This window comes from Loxodonta africana, chromosome 1 (assembly GCF_030014295.1).
Source record: "Loxodonta africana isolate mLoxAfr1 chromosome 1, mLoxAfr1.hap2, whole genome shotgun sequence".
Classification (NCBI taxonomy): domain Eukaryota; kingdom Metazoa; phylum Chordata; class Mammalia; order Proboscidea; family Elephantidae; genus Loxodonta; species Loxodonta africana.
This window is the reverse complement of record NC_087342.1, coordinates 45,630,679-45,645,673: the sequence shown is the minus strand read 5'-3', so window position 1 is coordinate 45,645,673 and position 14,995 is coordinate 45,630,679. Positions and strand designations below refer to the sequence as shown.

At 40.2% G+C, this 14,995-nt stretch overlaps 1 protein-coding gene across 19 annotated transcripts in view; it reads right to left on the bottom strand.

Moving 5' to 3' along the window:
* Nucleotides 1-14,995, bottom strand: part of FARS2 (phenylalanyl-tRNA synthetase 2, mitochondrial) — a 643,593-nt gene that overhangs the window by 239,739 nt on the left and 388,859 nt on the right. Inside the window, exon 10 of one of the 19 annotated variants that reach the window (XR_010321156.1) lies at nt 1-14,995. This exon is cut by the window's left edge and continues 19,219 nt beyond it. The exons of the other annotated variants lie outside the window; for them this stretch is intronic. The gene's annotated coding sequence lies outside the window, so the exon portion shown is untranslated. 19 annotated transcript variants of the gene reach the window in all.

Here is a 14,995-nt window from a genome sequence, read left to right as displayed (position 1 = left end):
TTTGCAAACCTTTTGGAGCAGTTCTATTTTGTCCTATAGGGATGCTGAGTCAGAATCAATTGAGTCAGACAGCAATTTTTTTTTAATAGTAATTAACATGAGCAACTGGCCCTGATGCTGACTTACTGGAGTAAATCTGAAATGGATGCATTTTGTGTTAACTTTAGAAAGTATACTGGGGAGGAGGCAGGACCAAGGTGCTGAAATAGACAGACACTTCTGGTGAGCACTCTTACAACAAAGACCTGAAAAAACAAGTGAAAAGAGTATATTTATAAAAAGCCAAGAGTCCTGAACCTCAAAGGCAAGCTTAGAAAATGAACCAAGGGGCAGAGGGAGGAAGAGATGGTTCAGAAGCAGAGAGGAGCTACTGGACCTGAATTGCCGAGATCCCTCAGGCACCATTCCCGGAAGTGGCTGCAGCGGGCTGGTGGGAGCGTTTGGCTGCAGTTTCCTCAGGGAGAAGCAGCCAGCCACACAGCCTACTCATACCTCCGGAACCAGAGAACGGTGCTCTTGGCAAAAGCTAAGTACTTGCGTATATTTTACTGCACCCCCGTCCCTAAGCTGGCTTCAGCAGTTGTTGATTTCCCTGGGCCTGAGATAGGCCCCGATGAGCACCAAGAGCCATCCTCCATGCCTTGGAAAAGGAATAAATTCACAACTGGGGGAAAAGATAATTTGACAGCTCCACTAACTGGGAGAGCTCAGGACAGAAGCAGCTACTGTCCAGATATAAATGGTCCATGGTATTTGAGTACCCTTCCCCTCTGCATGGACCTGTGTCGGCCTATTTCAGGAGAATAGGCCCTGGTTGGCAGGCTGCAACTGTTTCAGCTGTGTGGTGGAGAGGTGGGTGTTGGATGTTTCACACCGCTTTGGCTGTAAAACAGGATCCTCACCTATACACATCAGCGGCCTAAGGACTGGCAGCTTCACTCAGGTCACCCAGATACCCGTGACAGGGGTTCAAGGATAACTGCTACCTCCCAGTCCTTACAACCAAAAGCATTGGGTGCCCACGGTGAGTCTGCAGAACTTACCCACCTGTACACTCCAGGGAGTACACACGCTTTCCTCAGAGACAGGGGGTGATTTCAGCCCCTGCCTTGTTCAGACCATTACCCCCTGCTGCAACCAGATACCGGTACCTATGACAATCACCCCTGTCCCTCTAAAACTGTAGCACTGAGCCGGTACCACATACTTGATGATCAGCTACCTGGATACCTGAGCTGAATTTATGCAGGAAAAGTGAATGGACTTCTAGACTCATATACTTGATACCAGCTCTAGTCATCTGGGGACAGGACGCCAGGACTCTAAAGGCAAAAATAATCAAGCTAGCTCACTCAAGCAACCCATTTGGGCATATCAAAACAAAACAAAGCAAGGAGCTAGGATACAGTAAGCAAACATAAAATAAAATACAATAACTTATAGAGCACTCGGAGACAACAGTAAATATCAAATCACATAAGGAAACAGAACATGATTGCCTCAACAAGCTCTCAAAACAAAGAATCAAGGGATCTTCTAGATGAAAGTGCCTCCCTAAAATTACCAGAGACAGAATACAAAAGATTAATATACAGAACCCTTCAAGACATCAGGAAGAAAATCAGGTTATCTGCAGAACGAGAGAAGGAACACACAGATAAAGCAGTTCAAGACATTAAAAAGGATACTCAGAACCATGATGAAAAATTTAATGAGCTAGAAAAGTCCACACACAGACAGCAATCAGAAATTCAGAAGATTAAGAGCAAAACTACAGAATTAGATAACAAGATAGAAAGTCAGAGGACCAGAATTGAGCACGTGTGAAGATAAAGCACTTGGCACGAATATATTTGAAGAAAAATCAGATAAAAGATTTTAAAAAATGAAGAAAACTTAAGAATTATGTGGGACTCTATCAAGAGAAATAACCTATGAGTAACTGGAGTACCAGAACAGGGAGGGACAACATAAAAAACTGAGACAACTGTTGAAGATATGTTGGCAGAAAACTTTCCTGATATCATGAAAGATGAGAAGATATCTATCCAAGATGCTCATTCAACTCCACATACGGTAGATTTTAAAAGACAGTCACCAAGAAATACTATAATCAAATTTGCCAAAACCAAAGATAAAGAGAGAATTTTAAGAGCAGGTAGGGAGAAATGAAAAGTCACCTACAAATGACAGTCAATAAAAATAAGCTCGGACTACTCGGCAGAAACAATGCAGGCAAGAAGGCAATGGGATGACATATATAAAAAATTGAAGGAAAAAAATTGCCAGCCAAGAATCATATATCTAGCAAAACTGTCTCTCAAATATGAAGGTGAAATTAGGACATTTCCAGACAAACAGAAGTTTAGGGAATTTGTAAAAACCAAACATACAAGAAATACTAAAGGGAGTTCTTCAGTTAAAAAATCAATAATATCAGGTATCAACCCAAGACCAAAACACTGGGCAGAACAATCAGAAGTCAACCCAGACAGGGGAATCACAAAAATAAATCAAGGTAAAAAAACGCTCAAAACAGGGCAAAAGCGATGTTATTATGTAAAAGAAGACAACCGTAAAACAATAAGGAGCGATTAAGAAATGTAGTCATAGACCTTTCCTTTGCAGAGGAAGAGAAGACGATACGAAGAAATAAAAGTTAAGTTTAAATTTAGAAAAATAGGGGTAAATATTAAGGTAATCAGAAAGGAAACAAAATATCCTACACATCAAAATAAAATACAGGAAAAAAATAGAGACTCAGGAGAAACAAAATCAACAACAATGAACATGAGGAAAGGACAATATATAAAAATAATCTACTCAGTACAAAAAATTAAGTGGGGAAAAAGAAACTGCCAAAAACACACAAAAAAAGACATCAAAATGATACCACTAAATTCATACCTATCCACGATTACACTGAATCTAAAATTTTTTTTAAATGGACTAAATGCACCAATAAAGAGGCAGAGAGTGCCAGAATGGATTAAAGAACATGATCTGTCAATATGCTGCCTACAAGAGACACGCCTTAGACTAAGAAACACAAACAAACCAAAACTCAAAGGATGGAAAAAAATACATCAAGCAAACAACAATCAAAAATAGTAGGAGTGGCAATACTGATTTCTGACAAAATAGACTTTAAAGTTAAATCCACCACAAAGGATAAGGAAGGACACTATATACTGATTAAACGGACAATATGCCAGGAGAATATAACCAAATTAAATATTTATGCACTCAATGACAGGGCTGAAAGATACATAAAACAATCTCTATCAGCACTGAAAAATGAGATAGACAGCTCCGCAATAACAGTAGGAGACTTCAACACACCACTTTCAGTGAAAGACAGGACATCCATAAAGAAGCTCGATAAAGACACCGAAGATCTAAATGCCACAAACAACCCACCTGACCTCATAAACATATATAGAACACTTCACACAAAAGTAACCAAGTATACTTTCTTTTCTAGTGCACATAGAACATTCTCTAGAATAGACCACATATTAGGTCATAAAGCAAGACTTAGTAGAATCTAAAACACTGAAATATTACAAAGCATCTTCTCTGACTATAAGGCCGTAAAAGTAGAAATCAATAACAGAAAAAAGCAGGGAAAAGAAATCAAACATTTGGAAACTGAACAATATCCTCCTCAAAAAAGACTGGATTATAGAAGACATTAAGGATGGAATAAAGAAATTCATAGAATCCAATGAAAACACTTCCTGTCAGAACCTTTGGGACACAGTGAAAGCAGTGCTCAGAAGTCAACTTATATTCAATAAATGCACACATACAAAAAGAAAAAAAGGGCCAAAATCCAAGAATTACCCCTACGACTTGAACAAATAGAAAGAGAGCAACAAAAGAAACACTCAGGCACCAGAAGAAAGCAAATAATAAAAATTAGAGCAGAGCTAAATGAAAGAGAAAACAGAAAAGCAACTGAAAGAATTAACAAGACCAAAAGCTGGATCTTTGAAAAAAATCAACAAAATTGATAAACCATTGGCCAAACTGAGAAAAGAAAGACAGGAGTGGAAGCAAATAACCTGAATAAGAAATGAGATGGGCAACATTACAACAGAACCAACTGAAATTAAAAGACGCATATCAGATTACAATGAAAAACTGTACTCTAACAAATTTGAAAACCTAAAAGAAATGGATGAATTCCTAGAAACACACTACCTACCTAAACTAATACAAGCAAAGGTAGAGCAACTAAATAGACCCATAACAAAAGAAGACATTGAAAAATCAAAAAAACTCCCAACAAAAAAAGCCCTGGCCCTGACAGCTTTACTGCAGAGTTCTACTAAACTTTCAGAGAAGAGTAAACACCACTACTACTAAAAGTATTTCAGAGCACAGAAAAAGACGGAATACTTCCAAATGCATTCTAGGAAGCCAGCATATCCCTGATACCAAAACCAGGTAAAGACACCACAAAAAAAGAAAATTACAGATCTACATCCCTCATGAACAGAGATGCAGAAATCCTCAACAAAATTCTAGCCAATAGAATTCAATAACATATCAAAAAAATAATTCACCATGACCAAGTGGGATTCATACCAGGTATGCAGGGATAGTTCAACATTAGAAAAACAATTAATGTAATCCATCACATAAATAAAGTAAAAGACAAGAATCACATGATTCTATCAATTGATACAGAAAAGGCATTTGACAAAGTACAACACCCATTCATGATAAAAACTCTCAGCAAAAGAGGAATAGAAGGAAAATTCCTCAACATAATAAAGGGTATTTATACAAAGCCAAGAGCCAACATCATCCTAAATGGAGAGAGCCTGAAAGCATTCCCCTTGAGACTGGGAACCAGACAAGGATGCCCTTTATCACTGCTCTTATTCAACATTGCGCTGCGGGTCCGAGCCGGAGCAATTAGGCTACATAAAGAAATAAAGGGCATCCAGGTTGGCAAGGAAAAAGTAAAAAAGTATCTCTATTTGGAGATGACATGATCTTATACAGAAAAAACCCACAGGAATTCTCAAGAAAACTACTGAAACTAATAGTACAGTTCAGCAGAGCATCAGGATACAAGATAAATATCCAAAAATCCGTTGGATACCTCTACACCAACAAAAAGAACATCGAAGAGGAAATCACCAAATCAATACCATTTACAGTGGCCCCCCAAAAGACAGAATACTTAGGAATAAATTTTACCAGAGATGTAAAAGACTTATACAAAGAAAACTACAGTACACTTCTGCAAGAAACCAAGAGAGACCTACATCAGTTGAAAAACATACCTTGCTCAGCATAGGAGGACTTAACGTTGTAAAAGCATCTATTCTACCAAAAGTGATCTATAGATTTAATGCAATTCTGATCCAAATTCCAACGACATTTTTTAATGAGATGGAGAAACAAAATCACCAACTTCATATGGAAGCGAAAAAGGCCCCACATATGTCAAGCATTACTGAAAAAGAAGAACAAAGTGGAAGGCCTCACTCTACCTGATTTCAGAACCTATTATAACAGCCCGGTACTGTTACAACAACAGATACATGGACCAATGGAACAGAATTGAGAATCCAGACATAAATCCATCCACATATAAGCAGTTGATATTTGACAAAGGCCCCAAATCAGTTAAATGGGGAAAAGATAGTTTTTTAACAAATGGTGCTGGCATAACTGGATATCCATCCGCAAAAAAATGAAACAACTCGAAATGAATCAAAGACCTAAATATAAAATCTAAAACAATAAAGGTCATGAAGAAAAAATAGGGACGATGTTAGGGGTCCTAATACATGGCATACACAGTATACAAAACAGTACTAACAATGCAGAAGAAAAACTAGATAACTGGGAGCTCCTAAAAAAATCAAACACCTATGCTCATCCAAAGAGTTCACCAAAAGAGTAAAAAGATTACCTACAGACTGGGAAAAAGTTTTTACCTATGACATTTCTGATCAACGCCTGATCTCTAAAATCTACATGATGCTACAAAAACTCAACTACAAAAAGACAAATAACCCAATTAAAAAATGGGTGAAACACTTTGAAGTGTGGCGTCTGGGGTCTTAAATGCTAACAAGCGGCCATGTAAGATGCATCAATTGGTCTCAACCCACCTGGATCAAAGGAGAATGAAGAACACCAAGGTCACACGATAACTAAGAGCCCAAGAGACAGAAAGGGCCACATGAACTAGAGACTTACATCATCCTGAGACCAGAAGAACTAGATGGTGCCCGGCCACAATCGATGACTGCCCTGACAGGGAGCACAACAGAGAACTCCTGAGGGAGCAGGAGAACAGTGGCATGCAGACCCCAAATTCTCATAAAAAGATCAGACTTAATGGTCTGACTGAGACTAGAAGAATCCCGGCGGTCATGGTCCCCAAACCTTCTGTTGGCCCAGGACAGGAACCATTCCCGAAGACAACTCATCCATCATGGAAGGGACTGGACAGTGGGTAGGAGAGAGATGCTGATGAAGAGTGAGCTACTTGTATCAGATGGACACTTGAGACTGTGTTGGCATCTCCTGTCTGGAGAGGAGATGGGAGGGTAGAGAGGGTTAGAAACTGGCAAAACGGTCACGAAAGGAGAGACTGGAAGGAGGCAGCGGGCTGACTCATTAGGGGGAGAGTAAGTGGGATTATGTAGTAAGGTGTATATTAGCTTATCTGTGACAGACTGACTTGATTTGTAAACTTTCACTTAAAGCACAATAAAAATTATTTTTAAAAAATTGGCAAAAGATATGAACAGACACTTCACTAAAGAAGACATTCAGGTAGCTAACAGATACAGGAGGAAATGCTCACGGTCATTAGCCATCAGAGAAATCCAAATCAAAACTACAATGAGATTCCATCTCACTCCAACAAGGTTGGCATTAATCAAAAAAACCAGAATAATAAATGTTGGAGAGGTTGTGGAGAGACTGGAACACTTATACACTGCTGGTGGGAATGTAAAATGGTACAACCACCTTGGAAATGGATTTGGCGCTTCCTTAAAAAGCTAGAAATAGAACTTGCATATGATCCAGCAATCCCACTCCTTGCAATATATCCTAGAGAAATAAGAGCCTTTACACGAACAGATACATGCACACCCATATTCATTGCAGCACTATTTACAATAGCAAAAAGATGGAAGCAACGAAGGTGACCGTCAAGGGATGAATGGATAAATTATGGTATATTCACACAATGGAATACTGTGCATCGATAAAGAGCAGTGATGAATCCGTGAAACATTTCATAACATGGAGGAATCTGGAAGGCATTATGCTGTGTGAAATCAGTCAGCTGCAAAAGGACAAATATCGTATAATACCACTATTATAGGAACCCGAGAAATAGTTTAAACAGAGAAGAAAATATTCTTTGATGGTCACTTGAGGGGGTAGGGAGGGACAGATGAGGGAGAGGTGTATTCACTAATAGTCGATAAGAACTACTTTAGGTGAAGGGAAAGACAACACACAATACAGGCAAGGTCAGCACAACTGGACTAAACCAAAAGCAAACACGTTTTCTGAATAAACTGAATGCTTCGAAGGACAGCGTAGCAGGGGTGGGGCTTTGGGGACCATGGTTTCAGGAGACACCTAAGTCAACTGGCATAATAAAATCTCTTAAGAACACATTCTACATCCCACTTTGGAGAACAGCATCTGGGGTCTTAACCACTAGCAAGCGGCCATCTAAGATGCATCAATTGGTCTCAACTCACCTAGTCCAAAGGAGAATGAAGAACACCAAGGACACAAGATAATTAGGAGCCCAAGAGACAGAAAGGGCCACATGAACCAGAAACTACACAGCCTGAGACCAGAATAACCAGATGGTGCCTGGGTACAAATGATAACTGCCCTGACGGGTAACACAACAGAGAAACTCTGAGGAAACAGGAGAGCAGTGGGATGCAGACCCCAAATTCTTGTAAAAAGACCAGACTTAATGGTCTGACTGAGACTAGAAGGACCCTGGTGGTCATGGCCCCCAGACCTTCTGTTAGCCCAGGATAGGAACCATTCCCAAAGTCAACTCTTCAGACAGGGATTGGACTGGACAAGGGGATAGAAAAAGACGCTGGTGAAGAATGAGCTTCTTGGATAAAGTAGACACTTGAGACTATGTTGGCATCTCCTATCTGGAGGGGAGATGAGAGGGCAGAGGGGGTTAGAAGCTGGTGGAATGGACACTAAAAGAGAGAGTGGAGAGAAGGAGCGAGCTGTCTCATTAGGGGGAGTGCAATTAGGAACATATAGCAAGGTGTATATAAATTTTTGTATAAGAGACTGACTTTATTTGTAAACTTTCATTTAAAGCAAAATAAGAATTAAGAAAAAAAGAATGTAAAATTAAAAACAACAGAAAGTGCACTGGGAAGAAAGTCCCCACCTGCCCCCCACACAGGGCCACCCGCCCAGCCTCCATTCTCCCCTCTTCCTCCCTGGCAGCTGGACAGCAGCAGGTTTCACAGTGCAGCTGTCAGCTGGAGGAGGGACCTGGAGCTGCAGTCAGCAAGCACACCCAGGCTTGCACACACCTGGCTGGGTAATTCTGCCTGCATGCCACTGGGAGAGTTATGGCACCTTGTGGGAGGACATTCAGCAACAATACTGGCCACTGCTTCAGCAGTAGCACTGGCAGGCTGATTTTTTTTTTTTTTTTTTAAGCAAAATAAAGCCAGTATAAAAGCTTTCTGAATATCTTTTTTTTTGCCTACTATGGTCTACTCCCATTTCTCTCACTCTTATTTTTTACTTTCTTTTGCACTCCTAGTCAAGAGAGCACTTAAATGCCCTTGAAACTGTTTCTCTTGTGTGGCTTTTCTCTAGCAATACAGGGTTCTCTCTAAGGCAGGATCTACCCTAGGGCAGGTCTCACACCAGATCTACCCCAGAGCAGGACTCACACCAGGATCCATTCTAGGACAGGGCTCACACTGGGATCCACCCCACTGCTAAATTCAGACTGGGACCCACCCCAGAGCTGGGCTCATACCGGGATCCACCCCATTTTTAAGTTCAGAAGGGGATCCACCCCACTGGGCTCTCAATGAATGGAGAGTAAGTAGCGATGTTGCCAGTGTGGTGATGAAAAAGCCCTTTGCCCTCTTCCTGCACACTCTCAGGCTGAAAACTTCAAAGTAAAACCATGCCTTCTCGTAAACTCTGTCACGTTGCTGTGCTTCCAAGTTCTTGATGATTCTACATACAGAGAGTGATAACTTTCTACAACCCATGATTATATAACTTTCCTAACAGTTTTGTTTACCTTTACACTAAACAAGTGTGGCATTTGGCTATCTATACTACTAATTTTACATATTGACATTTATCTCTATAACTTTTGTTGTTGTTAGCTGCCACCGAGTGGGCCCCTGACTCACGGAGAATCTCATGCATAACAGAAGGAAACACTGCCTGGTCCAGCAAAATCCCTATGATCACTAGGGGGTCGGACTGTTGTGATCCACAGGGTTTTCACTGGCTGATTTTTGGAAGCAGGTTGCCAAGTTTTTCTTCCTAGTCCATTTTAGCTTAGAAGCTCTGCTGAAATCTGTTCAGCATAATAGCAACAGACAAACCTCTACTGACAAATGGGTAGTGGCTATACATGAGAAGGATTGGCCAGGAATCAAACCCCGGTCTCCTGCATGGGAGGCGAGAATTCTACCACTGAACCACCAATGCCAGAAAGAAACTAGTGCTCCAATTGGAAGTGAACCAGACTATTTGGAATGGGGAGGACAAGGCTCTCTCCTGGCTTTCCTAACCTTCACATCATGAATAAAGGTCTCTGGAGGCATAATGATAACATATCTTGATAGCTCTGTTCAGTACTGTCCCAGTACATAAAATTATTTCATATGCAAGATCTCAGTTACTTCTGTGATGTAAGTAGGGGAGATACTACCCCGACTTCAGAGAGAAAGGAGAGTGAGGCTGCACAGCCATACAGGGGATGCTGTTGCTGGTCACTTTGGTATCTGGATAAGAATGAGCTTTAGGTGGGGTGAAACGGGGTTGAAGCTGTTAGGATGGGGTGATTGGTTTCTGTACTAGGCTACAGTATAGTAAATACGCCTTGGAGCCTCAGTTACTTCAAATGGAAAATAGAGCCAGAGAGCCAAATGTACCTTCAACTTTACCTTCTTCTCTTTTGTCCTATGGGCCCAACCTCCTGACAAAGAAAAAGGAGAAGAAACTAATGGCAGAAAAAGACAAAGCAGGATAGGATGAATACTTGGGCCCAAATGGGAGGATAATATATATATATTTTTAAATCTATGTAAATATTTTTTAGTCTTTTTTGTAAAATTTGCATTCAGTGAAATGCATAAATTTATGGGTTTTGATAGATGTATACATTATCCACTTATTTTTAAACAGATTTGCAGGTTTGTGAGTCTTACTTGCATCATCAAGTAACAGTGTTGTCATGGTGGGTGATTGCTTATCTGTTTATAGAAAAGAGACCACCAAAAAGGAATCGTCATTGACTCAACAAGGCTTAAGCTGCTGGTCACAGACTCTCAGGAGCACACCTTCCTCCAGATAGAATGTAAAGCATGTTCAAATGGCAAAACAACAATAGTGGTTTGGAGTTTTGAAAAATATCTCAGTCCTTCTTCTGAACCCATCCTTCTTCTGAACCCAGACAACAGGCATTAAAATTTCATTATTTATCCTATTTGTGGGGAAAGCCATTGTGATAAAAACTAAGAGTTGTGAAAAATATTTTTGGTACATTTGCACTTACATAGAGTACATTTAAGTACATATTGTTTTTGTTAGGCACTGTTGAGCTGATTCCGATTCATAGTGACCCTATGTAAACATAATAAAACACTGCCCAGTCCTGCGCCATCCTCACAACATTACTATGTTTGGGCCCATTGTTACAGCCACTGTGTCAATCCATCTCATCCGGGGTCTTCCTCGCTTTTGCTGGCCCTCCATTTTAACAAGCATTACATCCTTCTTCAGGGACTGATCCCTCCTGATAACATATCCAAAATATGTGAGATGACATCTCGCCATCCTTGATTCTAATGAGCATCATGGCTGTATTTCCTCCAATATAGAATTGTTTGCTCTTCTGTGAGTCCATGGTATATTCAGTATTCTTCGCCAACACCATAATTCAAAGGCATCAATTCTTCTGGGGGGTTCCTTATTCATTGTCCAGCTTTCACATGCTTATGACATGACTGAAAACACCATGGCTTGGGTCAGGAACATCTTAGTCCTTAAAGTGACATCTTTACTTTTGAACACTGTATAATGCAATGCATATCTGATTTCTTGACTGCTGCTTCCACGGGTGTTGACTGCGGATCCAACTAAAATGAAATCCTTGACAACTTCAATCTTGTCTCCACTTACCAGGATGTTGCTTAGTGGCCCAGTTGTGGGGATTTTTGTTTTCTTTCTGTTGAGATGTAATTCATACTGAAGGCTGTGGTCTTTGATCTTCATCAATAAGTGCTTCAAGTCCTCTTCACTTTCAGCAAGCAAGGTTGTATCACCTACATATTGCTGGTTGTTTATGAGTCTTCCTCCAATCTTGATGCCCCGTTCTTCTTCATATAGTCCAGCTTCTTGGATTATTTGCTCAGCATACATATTGAATAGGTATGGTGAAAGCATACAACCCTGATGCATACCTTTCCTGACTTTAAACCACACAGTATTCCCTTGTTCTGTTCAAACAACTGTTTCTTGGTCTAAGTACTGGTTCCTCATGAGCACAATTAAGTGTTCTGGAATTCCCATTCTTCGCAATGTTATCTATAATTTGCTATGTTTAAGTACAGAGAGTAACTCTAACAGAGAAGAGAAAGTTTTTATACACAAGCATTTGATATCATCATTTAAATATATTTAAAGCATTTATTTTATATACTCATATAGACACATCTATAGTTACCAAGCTCTATTGAGTGTGTACTCTCTGTCAGCCACTGTGCTAAGGATTTCATGTGTTTAACTCATTACTCTTTACATGCTTATCCTATAAAAAAAAAAAAGGTTGAGACTAATATTATTCCCATTTTACAGATGAGAAAACAGGCTCAGAGAAATCTCACATGTAGTTCATGGCAGAGGTGGGATCTGAACCTTTCAGTTAGCAGCTGTGCCTTAACCACCGTGCCACCAGGGCTCCTTACATATATACAGACATACATTCAAATAATCGGTGAATCTGAGGAAAGGGTATTTGAGTATTTCTTGTACCATTCTTGGAGCTTTTCTGTAAGTTTGAATTTTTGTGAAAATTAAAATTTACAAAAAGTTACATCGAGTATAAAACAGCCAAGAATGTAATACATGCATATGGTAAATAATTCAAATGTTATAAAAGGGTATGAAATATAAATCATGTCACCCTTATAAGCTGGTCCACTGGTCCCCCCTCCCCAGATGAACCACTGTTAACAGTTTCTTTTGTATTTCTCTAGGGATTTTCTGTGAATGCATAGATATGTTTTTAAATCCACATGGGGGCATACTATATTTACTGCTCCATATTTAAAAAAATTTTTTTCCCTCAGTAATACTTCCTGGAGATTGTTCTTTTTCATGGGCAACAAACTTAAAGAGGCATTTCTCCAAAAAAGATATACAAAAGGCCAAGAAGCACACGAGAAGATGCTTAGTGTCATTATTGTTGTGTGCTGTCAAGTCAATTCTGACTCACAGCAACCATAGAGGACAGAGTAGAACTGCCCTATAGGATTTCCAAGGCTGTAATCTTTATGGTTGGGTTTTAATCTTTATGGAGGCAGACTGCCACATCTTTCTCCCATGGAGCCACTGGTGGATGTGAACTGCTGACCTTTTGTTAGCAGCTGAGTGCTTAACCACTGAGCTACCAGGGCTTCTTTCAATGTCATTAGGGAAATGCAAATCAAAACCACAATGAAATGCAACTTCACACCCACCTGGGTGGTTATTATCAAAAAAGAAAATAACAAGTGTTGTGAGGATGTGGAGAAATTGGAACCCTCTTCATTGCTGGTGGGAATGTAAAAGGGTGTAGTCCCTGTGGAAAATAGTTTGGTACTTCCTCAAAAGTTAAACACAGAATTACCATAACCCAAACCAAAAACCCAGTGCCATAGAGTCAATTCTGACTCACAGAGACCCAATTACCATATGGCCCAGCAATTCCATTCCTGGGTATATACCTAGAAGACTTGAAAGCAGGAAAACAGGTACTTGTACACCAATGCTCACTGCTACACAATCAAAAACTCCCGCACTGCAGGAGGCCAAGTCCCTTGGCATTGCTCCTAGAATGGTGGAGAGAAAACCCATTCAGGCGCCTGAGTCACCTGGGGACGTGGAAGGGTGGTCAGGAGGCAATGATGATGGTGAGAAGACGACGCATTGGAACCAGAGGTCTCCCAGAGCGTCAAGCCTGGAGAGCCCTACCTGAGGTCTCACTGTGTCTTCTTTTCAACCTCTGTTGCTTCAGAGGGGGAGGACTCTCTATGCATTTCTGGGAGGCTTTTTCAACAATTTTTCCATTAAATTGTCTATGCATATTTAATAGCTAAGAAAGTATGCAAATCATCTTGAAATGAAGGTATTTCACCCAAATGTCACCAATCAAAACCACACCCATTGCTGTCGAGTAGATTCTGGTTTATAGTGACCCAGTAGGACAGAGAAGAACTGCCCTGTAGGGTTTCCAAGGCTGTAATTTTTATGTAAGCTAGCTGCCACATCTTTCTCCCAAGGAACAGCTGGTGGGTTTGATCTTCTGACCTTTCAGTTAGCAGCCAAGCGCTTTAGCTACTGTGCCACCAGGGCTCTTGTATGTCACAAAACAGAAATGAATTAAGCCAGACCAAAATGAAGTCGACAGGCCCACCACGCACAGTTTCATACATTCCTATTGGCTCTTCTCTCATTACACTGAAACTAATTACTCAATTAATAATGTTTGAGGCTCCACCTCATTTGTTCAGGGCCCAAGTTCAATTTACATACTAATGGCTGCATATTTGCCTTTAATAGATGCAGTATGTGAAAGTAAGTATAATAAATGAATAACCATTTAATTGTAAAGTTATTGTGTCTTGATGAAAAATCTGTAAATGAAGCAGCCAGGGAATCTACTTATTTCTTCTATGATAGGAAATAAAGCTAATCACAGAACGAGATGGTGAGTGAACATTACTGCAGAGTAGCATAGTGATGGCAGCGCCTCTGTCCTCTTCCTTAGAGAAATGCACAGGAACCGACGGAGGAGCAGTTCACTCATCAGGCATCATCTCTGTGATCTGGAGCTGGAAGTGTGCACATAGCTTCTGTGATTGTGTGGATGTTCTCCCTGGTTCCAGGGGCCTGTCAATCAGCTTTCTCCTTCTATTTCTAGAATCTATTAAATAATCTGGGCAGGTTCTCCCAACCAGCAGTGACATGGAGGCTTCACGGCCAGAGACATCACTTCCTTTGAGGGTAAATTAACAGATAAATAGTATGTTTTTTATTCTCTCTTTTTTCCTGAAAAAGGTTAAAAAGCACAATATGATTTTTGGCGCAGCAGGTGTGCAGCTAACAAGGTGCTAATTGGGAAACTGGGTGAGAAGAAAAAAAATTTTACAAACTAGAAACGTCCATCATCTGGGAGAGGGCAACTGAAGTTATCTTTAGAAGAAACAAACGTTATGGTAATACCACGTTAAATATGCAAATATAAGCCCAGAAGAGTGAAAAAAAAGACAAGATTATAGTTTTTATTATTCCACCAGAATGTTGAAAGGGCACCATATATTCAAGACTGTGGAAGCCTGAAGTAAATGAGGCACACCAACTTTCAATAGCAAACTCTCTTCTCATTTCCTCACATTTCCACCAAAATCAAGACAGAAAAATCTTCCAAGTATTCAAATATGGAGAGCATTTACTTCAATATTTGATTGTAGTTTCTTTTTTCTTTCACTTTTCCAAC